A 13,113-nucleotide genomic window follows, 5' to 3' on the forward strand; every position below is an offset into this window, starting at 1 on the left:
TCCACTAGCTAGTACCTGTTCCACTAGCTAGTACCTGTTCCACTAGCTAGTACCTGTTCCACTAGCTAGTACCTGTTCCACTAGCTAGTACCTGTTGACAGGAGACTGTTCCACTAGCTAGTACCTGTTGACAGGAGACTGTTCCACTAGCTAGTACCTGTTCCACTAGCTAGTACCTGTTGACAGGAGACTGTTCCACTAGCTAGTACCTGTTCCACTAGCTAGTACCTGTTCCACTAGCTAGTACCTGTTGACAGGAGACTGTTCCACTAGCTAGTACCTGTTGACAGGAGACTGTTCCACTAGCTAGTACCTGTTCCACTAGCTAGTACCTGTTGACAGGAGACTGTTCCACTAGCTAGTACCTGTTGACAGGAGACTGTTCCACTAGCTAGTACCTGTTGACAGGAGACTGTTCCACTAGCTAGTACCTGTTGACAGGAGACTGTTCCACTAGCTAGTACCTGTTGACAGGAGACTGTTCCACTAGCTAGTACCTGTTGACAGGAGACTGTTCCACTAGTTAGTACCTGTTGACAGGAGACTGTTCCACTAGCTAGTACCTGTTCACAGGAGACTGTTCCACTAGCTAGTACCTGTTCACAGGAGACTGTTCCACTAGCTAGTACCCGTTGACAGGAGACTGTTCCACTAGCTAGTACCTGTTCCACTAGCTAGTACCTGTTCCACTAGCTAGTACCTGTTGACAGGAGACTGTTCCACTAGCTAGTACCTGTTCACAGGAGACTGTTCCACTAGCTAGTACCTGTTGACAGGAGACTGTTCCACTAGTTAGTACCTGTTCACAGGAGACTGTTCCACTAGCTAGTACCTGTTCCACTAGCTAGTACCTGTTCCACTAGTTAGTACCTGTTCACAGGAGACTGTTCCACTAGCTAGTACCTGTTCCACTAGCTAGTACCTGTTGACAGGAGACTGTTCCACTAGCTAGTACCTGTTCCACTAGCTAGTACCTGTTGACAGGAGACTGTTCCACTAGCTAGTACCTGTTGACAGGAGACTGTTCCACTAGTTAGTACCTGTTCACAGGAGACTGTTCCACTAGCTAGTACCTGTTCCACTAGCTAGTACCTGTTCCACTAGCTAGTACCTGTTCACAGGAGACTGTTCCACTAGCTAGTACCTGTTGACAGGAGACTGTTCCACTAGCTAGTACCTGTTGACAGGAGACTGTTCCACTAGCTAGTACCTGTTGACAGGAGACTGTTCCACTAGCTAGTACCTGTTGACAGGAGACTGTTCCACTAGCTAGTACCTGTTGACAGGAGACTGTTCCACTAGCTAGTACCTGTTGACAGGAGACTGTTCCACTAGCTAGTACCTGTTGACAGGAGACTGTTCCACTAGCTAGTACCTGTTGACAGGAGACTGTTCCACTAGCTACCTGTTACCTGTTCCACTAGCTAGTACCTGTTCCACTAGTTAGTACCTGTTCACAGGAGACTGTTCCACTAGCTAGTACCTGTTCCACTAGCTAGTACCTGTTGACAGGAGACTGTTCCACTAGCTAGTACCTGTTGACAGGAGACTGTTCCACTAGTTAGTACCTGTTGACAGGAGACTGTTCCACTAGCTAGTACCTGTTGACAGGAGACTGTTCCACTAGCTAGTACCTTGACAGGAGACTGTTCCACAGGAGACTGTTCCACTAGCTAGTACCTGTTCACAGGAGACTGTTCCACTAGCTAGTACCTGTTCACAGGAGACTGTTCCACTAGTTAGTACCTGTTGACAGGAGACTGTTCCACTAGCTAGTACCTGTTCACAGGAGACTGTTCCACTAGCTAGTACCTGTTGACAGGAGACTGTTCCACTAGCTAGTACCTGTTGACAGGAGACTGTTCCACTAGCTAGTACCTGTTGACAGGAGACTGTTCCACTAGCTAGTACCTGTTGACAGGAGACTGTTCCACTAGCTAGTACCTGTTCACAGGAGACTGTTCCACTAGCTAGTACCTGTTCACAGGAGACTGTTCCACTAGCTAGTACCTGTTCACAGGAGACTGTTCCACTAGCTAGTACCTGTTCACAGGAGACTGTTCCACTAGCTAGTACCTGTTGACAGGAGACTGTTCCACTAGTTAGTACCTGTTCACAGGAGACTGTTCCACTAGCTAGTACCTGTTCCACTAGCTAGACCTGTTCCACTAGCTAGTACCTGTTCCACTAGCTAGTACCTGTTCCACTAGCTAGTACCTGTTGACAGGAGACTGTTCCACTAGCTAGTACCTGTTCACAGGAGACTGTTCCACTAGCTAGTACCTGTTGACAGGAGACTGTTCCACTAGCTAGTACCTGTTCCACTAGCTAGTACCTGTTGACAGGAGACTGTTCCACTAGCTAGTACCTGTTCCACTAGCTAGTACCTGTTCACAGGAGACTGTTCCACTAGCTAGTACCTGTTGACAGGAGACTGTTCCACTAGCTAGTACCTGTTCACAGGAGACTGTTCCACTAGTTAGTACCTGTTCACAGGAGACTGTTCCACTAGCTAGTACCTGTTCCACTAGCTAGTACCTGTTCCACTAGTTAGTACCTGTTCACAGGAGACTGTTCCACTAGCTAGTACCTGTTCCACTAGTTAGTACCTGTTCACAGGAGACTGTTCCACTAGCTAGTACCTGTTCCACTAGCTAGTACCTGTTGACAGGAGACTGTTCCACTAGCTAGTACCTGTTGACAGGAGACTGTTCCACTAGTTAGTACCTGTTGACAGGAGACTGTTCCACTAGCTAGTACCTGTTGACAGGAGACTGTTCCACTAGCTAGTACCTGTTCACAGGAGACTGTTCCACTAGCTAGTACCTGTTCACAGGAGACTGTTCCACTAGCTAGTACCTGTTCACAGGAGACTGTTCCACTAGCTAGTACCTGTTGACAGGAGACTGTTCCACTAGCTAGTACCTGTTGACAGGAGACTGTTCCACTAGCTAGTACCTGTTGACAGGAGACTGTTCCACTAGCTAGTACCTGTTGACAGGAGACTGTTCCACTAGCTAGTACCTGTTGACAGGAGACTGTTCCACTAGCTAGTACCTGTTGACAGGAGACTGTTCCACTAGCTAGTACTAGTACCTGTTGACAGGAGACTGTTCCACTAGCTAGTACCTGTTCACAGGAGACTGTTCCACTAGCTAGTACCTGTTGACAGGAGACTGTTCCACTAGCTAGTACCTGTTGACAGGAGACTGTTCCACTAGCTAGTACCTGTTGACAGGAGACTGTTCCACTAGCTAGTACCTGTTGACAGGAGACTGTTCCACTAGCTAGTACCTGTTGACAGGAGACTGTTCCACTAGCTAGTACCTGTTCACAGGAGACTGTTCCACTAGCTAGTACCTGTTCACAGGAGACTGTTCCACTAGCTAGTACCTGTTCACAGGAGACTGTTCCACTAGCTAGTACCTGTTCCACTAGCTAGTAGTTACAGGAGACTGTTCCACTAGCTAGTACCTGTTGACAGGAGACTGTTCCACTAGCTAGTACCTGTTGACAGGAGACTGTTCCACTAGCTAGTACCTGTTGACAGGAGACTGTTCCACTAGCTAGTACCTGTTCCACTAGCTAGTACCTGTTGACAGGAGACTGTTCCACTAGCTAGTACCTGTTGACAGGAGACTGTTCCACTAGTTAGTACCTGTTGACAGGAGACTGTTCCACTAGTTAGTACCTGTTGACAGGAGACTGTTCCACTAGCTAGTACCTGTTCCACTAGCTAGTACCTGTTGACAGGAGACTGTTCCACTAGCTAGTACACTAGCTAGTACCTGACAGGAGACTGTTCCACTAGCTAGTACCTGTTGACAGGAGACTGTTCCACTAGCTAGTACCTGTTCACAGGAGACTGTTCCACTAGCTAGTACCTGTTCACAGGAGACTGTTCCACTAGTTAGTACCTGTTCACAGGAGACTGTTCCACTAGCTAGTACCTGTTCCACTAGCTAGTACCTGTTCCACTAGTTAGTACCTGTTCACAGGAGACTGTTCCACTAGTTAGTACCTGTTGACAGGAGACTGTTCCACTAGCTAGTACCTGTTACCTGTTCCACTAGTTAGTACCTGTTCACAGGAGACTGTTCCACTAGCTAGTACCTGTTCCACTAGCTAGTACCTGTTCACAGGAGACTGTTCCACTAGCTAGTACCTGTTCACAGGAGACTGTTCCACTAGCTAGTACCTGTTGACAGGAGACTGTTCCACTAGCTAGTACCTGTTGACAGGAGACTGTTCCACTAGCTAGTACCTGTTGACAGGAGACTGTTCCACTAGCTAGTACCTGTTCACAGGAGACTGTTCCACTAGCTAGTACCTGTTCACAGGAGACTGTTCCACTAGCTAGTACCTGTTCACAGGAGACTGTTCCACTAGCTAGTACCTGTTGACAGGAGACTGTTCCACTAGCTAGTACCTGTTGACAGGAGACTGTTCCACTAGCTAGTACCTGTTGACAGGAGACTGTTCCACTAGTTAGTACCTGTTCACAGGAGACTGTTCCACTAGCTAGTACCTGTTCACAGGAGACTGTTCCACTAGCTAGTACCTGTTCACAGGAGACTGTTCCACTAGCTAGTACCTGTTGACAGGAGACTGTTCCACTAGCTAGTACCTGTTCCACTAGCTAGTACCTGTTGACAGGAGACTGTTCCACTAGCTAGTACCTGTTCACAGGAGACTGTTCCACTAGTTAGTACCTGTTGACAGGAGACTGTTCCACTAGCTAGTACCTGTTCACAGGAGACTGTTCCACTAGCTAGTACCTGTTGACAGGAGACTGTTCCACTAGCTAGTACCTGTTGACAGGAGACTGTTCCACTAGTTAGTACCTGTTCACAGGAGACTGTTCCACTAGCTAGTACCTGTTCCACTAGCTAGTACCTGTTCACAGGAGACTGTTCCACTAGCTAGTACCCGTTGACAGGAGACTGTTCCACTAGCTAGTACCCGTTGACAGGAGACTGTTCCACTAGCTAGTACCTGTTCACAGGAGACTGTTCCACTAGCTAGTACCTGTTGACAGGAGACTGTTCCACTAGTTAGTACCTGTTCACAGGAGACTGTTCCACTAGCTAGTACCTGTTCCACTAGCTAGTACCTGTTCCACTAGTTAGTACCTGTTCACAGGAGACTGTTCCACTAGCTAGTACCTGTTCCACTAGCTAGTACCTGTTCCACTAGCTAGTACCTGTTCACAGGAGACTGTTCCACTAGTTAGTACCTGTTCCACAGGAGACAGTCATGTTCCACATTCTAAGTCTGTTCCACTAGCTAGTACCTGTTCCACTAGCTAGTACCTGTTGACAGGAGACTGTTCCACTAGCTAGTACCTGTTGACAGGAGACTGTTCCACTAGTTAGTACCTGTTGACAGGAGACTGTTCCACTAGCTAGTACCTGTTGACAGGAGACTGTTCCACTAGCTAGTACCTGTTCACAGGAGACTGTTCCACTAGCTAGTACCTGTTCACAGGAGACTGTTCCACTAGCTAGTACCTGTTCACAGGAGACTGTTCCACTAGCTAGTACCTGTTGACAGGAGACTGTTCCACTAGCTAGTACCTGTTGACAGGAGACTGTTCCACTAGCTAGTACCTGTTGACAGGAGACTGTTCCACTAGCTAGTACCTGTTGACAGAGACTGTTCCACTAGCTAGTACCTGTTGACAGGAGACTGTTCCACTAGCTAGTACCTGTTGACAGGAGACTGTTCCACTAGCTAGTACCTGTTCACAGGAGACTGTTCCACTAGCTAGTACCTGTTCACAGGAGACTGTTCCACTAGCTAGTACCTGTTCACAGGAGACTGTTCCACTAGCTAGTACCTGTTGACAGGAGACTGTTCCACTAGCTAGTACCTGTTCACAGGAGACTGTTCCACTAGCTAGTACCTGTTGACAGGAGACTGTTCCACTGACAGGAGACTGTTCCTAGTACCTGTTCACAGGAGACTGTTCCACTAGCTAGTACCTGTTCACAGGAGACTGTTCCACTAGCTAGTACCTGTTCACAGGAGACTGTTCCACTAGCTAGTAGTAACTGTTCCACTAGCTAGTACCTGTTCCACAGGAGACTGTTCCACTAGCTAGTACCTGTTGACAGGAGACTGTTCCACTAGCTAGTACCTGTTCACAGGAGACTGTTCCACTAGCTAGTACCTGTTCACAGGAGACTGTTCCACTAGCTAGTACCTGTTGACAGGAGACTGTTCCACTAGCTAGTACCTGTTCCACTAGCTAGTACCTGTTGACAGGAGACTGTTCCACTAGCTAGTACCTGTTCACAGGAGACTGTTCCACTAGCTAGTACCTGTTGACAGGAGACTGTTCCACTAGCTAGTACCTGTTCACAGGAGACTGTTCCACTAGCTAGTACCTGTTCCACTAGCTAGTACCTGTTCACAGGAGACTGTTCCACTAGCTAGTACCTGTTGACAGGAGACTGTTCCACTAGCTAGTACCTGTTGACAGGAGACTGTTCCACTAGCTAGTACCTGTTCACAGGAGACTGTTCCACTAGCTAGTACCTGTTCACAGGAGACTGTTCCACTAGCTAGTACCTGTTCACAGGAGACTGTTCCACTAGCTAGTACCTGTTCCACTAGCTAGTACCTGTTCACAGGAGACTGTTCCACTAGCTAGTACCTGTTCCACTAGCTAGTACCTGTTCACAGGAGACTGTTCCACTAGCTAGTACCTGTTCCACTAGCTAGTACCTGTTCACAGGAGACTGTTCCACTAGCTAGTACCTGTTCCACTAGCTAGTACCTGTTCACAGGAGACTGTTCCACTAGCTAGTACCTGTTCACAGGAGACTGTTCCACTAGCTAGTACCTGTTCCACTAGCTAGTACCTGTTCCACTAGCTAGTACCTGTTGACAGGAGACTGTTCCACTAGCTAGTACCTGTTGACAGGAGACTGTTCCACTAGCTAGTACCTGTTGACAGGAGACTGTTCCACTAGCTAGTACCTGTTGACAGGAGACTGTTCCACTAGCTAGTACCTGTTGACAGGAGACTGTTCCACTAGCTAGTACCTGTTCCACTAGCTAGTACCTGTTCACAGGAGACTGTTCCACTAGCTAGTACCTGTTCCACTAGCTAGTACCTGTTCCACTAGCTAGTACCTGTTGACAGGAGACTGTTCCACTAGCTAGTACCTGTTGACAGGAGACTGTTCCACTAGCTAGTACCTGTTGACAGGAGACTGTTCCACTAGCTAGTACCTGTTCACAGGAGACTGTTCCACTAGCTAGTACCTGTTCACAGGAGACTGTTCCACTAGCTAGTACCTGTTGACAGGAGACTGTTCCACTAGCTAGTACCTGTTGACAGGAGACTGTTCCACTAGCTAGTACCTGTTGACAGGAGACTGTTCCATTAGCTAGTACCTGTTGACAGGAGACTGTTCCACTAGCTAGTAGCTAGTACCCGTTGACAGGAGACTGTTCCACTAGCTAGTACCTGTTGACAGGAGACTGTTCCACTAGCTAGTACCTGTTGACAGGAGACTGTTCCACTAGCTAGTACCTGTTGACAGGAGACTGTTCCACTAGCTAGTACCTGTTGACAGGAGACTGTTCCACTAGCTAGTACCTGTTGACAGGAGACTGTTCCACTAGCTAGTACCTGTTGACAGGAGACTGTTCCACTAGCTAGTACCTGTTCCACTAGCTAGTACCTGTTGACAGGAGACTGTTCCACTAGCTAGTACCTGTTCACAGGAGACTGTTCCACTAGTTAGTACCTGTTCACAGGAGACTGTTCCACTAGCTAGTACCTGTTGACAGGAGACTGTTCCACTAGTTAGTACCTGTTCACAGGACAGTCTGAAGATGCCCTCCACCCCAGTGACTCCCAGGGCCGTCTCGATGTTGTGGGTCACAGGAGACTGGCACTTTCTCTGGTACACGCAGGCTCTTCCCTGGAGATCACACACACACACAGAGAGAGAGAGAATCATCACACAGACACAGAGAATCATCACACACACACAGAGAGAGAGAGAATCACACACACACAGAGAGAGAGAGAATCATCACACACACACACAGAGAGAATCACACACACACAGAGAGAGAGAGAATCATCACACACACACACAGAGAGAATCATCCCACACACAGAGAGAATCATCACACACACACAGAGAGAATCATCACACACACAGAGAGAGAATCATCACACACACAGAGAGAGAATCATCACACACAGAGAGAATCATCACACACAGAGAGAATCATCACACACAGAGAGAATCATCACACACAGAGAGAGAATCATCACACACACAGAGAGATCATGTTCACACAGCTAGAACATCACACACAGGAGAGAATCATCACACACAGAGAGAGAATCATCACACACAGAGAGACAGGAGAATGTTCCACACACACACACAGAGAGAATCATCACACACACAGAGAGAATCATCACACACACACAGAGAGAATCATCACACACACAGAGAGAGAATCATCACACACACACAGAGAGAATCATCACACACAGAGAGAATCATCACACACAGAGAGAGAATCATCACACACAGAGAGAGAATCATCACACACAGAGAGAGAATCATCACACACAGAGAGAGAATCATCACACACAGAGAGAGAATCATCACACACAGAGAGAGAATCATCACACACAGAGAGAGAATCATCACACACAGAGAGAGAATCATCACACACGCACACAGGGAGAGAATCATCACACACGCACACAGGGAGAGAATCATCACACACGCACACAGAGAGAGAATCATCACACACGCACACAGAGAGAGAATCATCACACACACACAGAGAGAGAGAGAATCATCACACACACACACACACAGAGAATCATCACACACACACACACACAGAGAATCATCACACACACACACAGAGAGAGAATAATCACACACACACAGAGAGAGAATCATCACACAGACACACAGAGAGAGAGAGAATCATCACACACACACACAGAGAGAGAGAGAATCATCACACACACACACACACAGAGAGAGAATCATCACACACACACACACACAGAGAGAGAATCATCACACACACACACAGAGAGAGAATCATCACACACACACACAGAGAGAGAATCATCACACACACACACAGAAAGAGAATCATCACACACACACACAGAGAGAGAATCATCACACACACACACACAGAGAGAGAATCATCACACACACACACACAGAGAGAGAATCATCACACACGCACACAGAGAGAGAATCATCACACACGCACACAGAGAGAGAATCATCACACACGCACACAGAGAGAGAATCATCACACACGCACACAGAGAGAGAATCATCACACGCACACAGAGAGAGAATCATCACACGCACACAGAGAGAGAGAGAATCATCACACACACACACAGAGAGAGAATCATCACATACGCACACAGAGAGAGAATCATCACACACGCACACAGAGAGAGAATCATCACACACGCACACAGAGAGAGAATCATCACACACACACACACAGAGAGAAGAGAATCACACACACACAGAATCATCACACGCACACACAGAATCATCACACGCACACACAGAATCATCACACACACACAGAGAGAGAGAATCATCACACACACACAGAGAGAGAATCATCACACACACACACAGAGAGAGAATCATCACACACACACACAGAGAGAGAATCATCACACACACACACAGAGAGAGAATCACACACACACACACAGAGAGAGAATCATCACACACGCACACAGAGAGAGAATCATCACACACGCACACAGAGAGAGAATCATCACACGCACACAGAGAGAGAATCATCACACGCACACACAGAGAGAGAATCATCACACACGCACACAGAGAGAGAATCATCACACACGCACACAGAGAGAGAATCATCACACACGCACACAGAGAGAGAATCATCACACGCACACAGAGAGAGAATCATCACACGCACACAGAGAGAGAGAATCATCACACGCACACACAGAATCATCACACGCACACACAGAATCATCACACACACACAGAGAGAGAGAATCATCACACACACACAGAGAGAGAGAATCATCACACACACACACAGAGAGAGAGAATCATCACGCACACACACAGAGAGAGAGAATCATCACGCACACACACAGAGAGAGAGAATCATCACGCACACACACAGAGAGAGAGAATCATCACACACACACACACACAGAGAGAGAATCATCACACACACACACACACACAGAATCATCACACACACACACACACACAGAATCATCACACACACACACACACACAGAATCATCACACACACACACAGAATCATCACACACACACAGAATCATCACACACACACAGAATCATCACACACACACAGAATCATCACACACACACAGAATCATCACACACACACAGAATCATCACACACACACACACACACACAGAACACACAGAATCATCACACACACACACACAGAATCATCACACACACACAGAATCATCACACACACACACACACAGAATCATCACACACACACACAGAATCATCACACACACACACACACAGAATCATCACACACACACACAGAATCATCACACACACACACACACACAGAATCACCACACACACACACAGAGAGAATCACCACACACACACACAGAGAGAATCACACACACACACACACACACACACACACACACACACACACACACACACACACACACACACACACACACACACACACACACACACACACACACACACACACACACACACACACACATCAGCAGGACAAACAGCAGTGAAATCCACAGATCAACCTGTCTAAACCTGGAGGGTCGCTGCTCGTTCAAAACATAGAACTATTTATTGACCTTTCTCGAAGCAGACGTTGTAGTCGATGTGCACCACCTCTCCCGTCGTCATGTCAATCAGCACGTTGTCAAGGTGACGGTCGCCGAGGCCGATGATGTAGCCCACCATAGACATCACAGCAGTGGACCTGGCGTAGGACTGTGGCAGGAGGAAGAGGAGGAGGAAGAAGGGGAGCGTTCATTTCCCATTAATTAGCCACCAGTAAGGTTTAATTTGACATTCGTTGAAGTCTCCCCTTCCCAAGCATTAGTCCAAAATGGCTTCCTTTCCTTCATCTGCACGAGTCAGAGAGCCCTAGCCAGGTGGATCCATAGAGGAAGATAGAGGACCTTTTATTTTAAAAATTTTACCCCCCAAATTCGTGGTATCCAATTGTTGTTAGTAATTACTATCTTGTCTCATCGCTACAACTCTCATAGAGGCTCGGGAGAGACGAAGGTTGTAAGCCATGCGTCCTCCGAAACACAACCCAACCAAACCGCACTGCTTCTTACCACAGCGCGCATCCAACCCGGAAGCCAGCCGCAACAATGTGTCAGAGGAAACACCGTGCACCTGGCGACCTGGTCAGCGTGCACCCAGCCCGGCCCGCCACAGGTGCGCGATGAGACAAGGATATCCCTACCGGCCAAACCCTCCCTAACCCGGACGATGCTGGGCCAATTGTGCGTCGCCCCATGGACCTCCCGGTCGCGGCCGGCTGTCGACAGAGCCTGGACATGAAACCAGAGTCTCTGGTGGCACAGCTAGCGCTGCAGTGCCCTAGGGGAGGCCCGATAGAGGTGGACCCATAGAGTAAGATAGAGGTGGACCCATAGAGTAAGATAGAGGTGGACCCATAGAGTAAGATAGAGGTGGACCCATAGAGGAAGATAGAGGTGGACCCATAGAGGAAGATAGAGGTGGACCCATAGAGTAAGATAGAGGTGGACCCATAGAGGAAGATAGAGGGACCTTTTAGTATGGAGATTAACTGATCTAACAAAGATGAGTCCTTTATCCAACTCTATGATCCTACATCCAGTCTTTATCCAACTCTATGATCCTACATCCAGTCTTTATCCAACTCTATGATCCTACATCCAGTCTTTATCCAACTCTATGATCCTACATCCAGTCTTTATCCAACTCTATGATCCTACATCCAGTCTTTATCCAACTCTATGATCCTACATCCAGTCTTTATCCAACTCTATGATCCTACATCCAGTCTTTATCCAACTCTATGATCCTACATCCAGTCTTTATCCAACTCTATGATCCTACATCCAGTCTTTATCCAACTCTATGATCCTACATCCAGTCTTTATCCAACTCTATGATCCTACATCCAGTCTTTATCCAACTCTATGATCCTACATCCAGTCTTTATCCAACTCTATGATCCTACATCCAGTCTTTATCCAACTCTATGATCCTACATCCAGTCTTTATCCAACTCTATGATCCTACATCCAGTCTTTATCCAACTCTATGATCCTACATCCAGTCTTTATCCAACTCTATGATCCTACATCCAGTCTTTATCCAACTCTATGATCCTACATCCAGTCTTTATCCAACTCTATGATCCTACATCCAGTCTTTATCCAACTCTATGAGTGGATCCTACATCCAGTCTTTATCCAACTCTATGAGTGGATCCTACATCCAGTCTTTATCCAACTCTATGAGTGGATCCTACATCCAGTCTTTATCCAACTCTATGAGTGGATCCTACATCCAGTCTTTATCCAACTCTATGAGTGGATCCTACATCCAGTCTTTATCCAACTCTATGAGTGGATCCTACATCCAGTCTTTATCCAACTCTATGAGTGGATCCTACATCCAGTCTTTATCCAACTCTATGAGTGGATCCTACATCCAGTCTTTATCCAACTCTATGAGTGGATCCTACATCCAGTCTTTATCCAACTCTATGTTTCCACATCAGTTTTATTCACACATCAGTTGTTTTCACATCAGTGCAGTCCTTTATCCAACTCTATGAGTGGATCCTACATCCACATCTAGTCTTAGTTACGCCATGTTTTCACATCAGTTGTTTTCACATCAGTTGTTTTCACATCAGTGCAGTCCTTTATCCAACTCTATGAGTGGATCCTACATCTAGTCTTAGTTACGCCATGTTTTCACATCAGTTGTTTTCACATCAGTTGTGTTCACATCAGTGCAGTCCTTTATCCAACTCTATGAGTGGATCCTGTATCTAGTCTTAGT

At 47.0% G+C, this 13,113-nt stretch overlaps 1 pseudogene; it reads right to left on the minus strand.

Moving 5' to 3' along the window:
- The window catches only part of LOC124022301, a 120,046-nt pseudogene that overhangs the window by 47,043 nt on the left and 59,890 nt on the right, over positions 1 to 13,113 (minus strand).

This window comes from Oncorhynchus gorbuscha, unplaced genomic scaffold (assembly GCF_021184085.1).
Source record: "Oncorhynchus gorbuscha isolate QuinsamMale2020 ecotype Even-year unplaced genomic scaffold, OgorEven_v1.0 Un_scaffold_1329, whole genome shotgun sequence".
Lineage (NCBI taxonomy): Eukaryota > Metazoa > Chordata > Actinopteri > Salmoniformes > Salmonidae > Oncorhynchus > Oncorhynchus gorbuscha.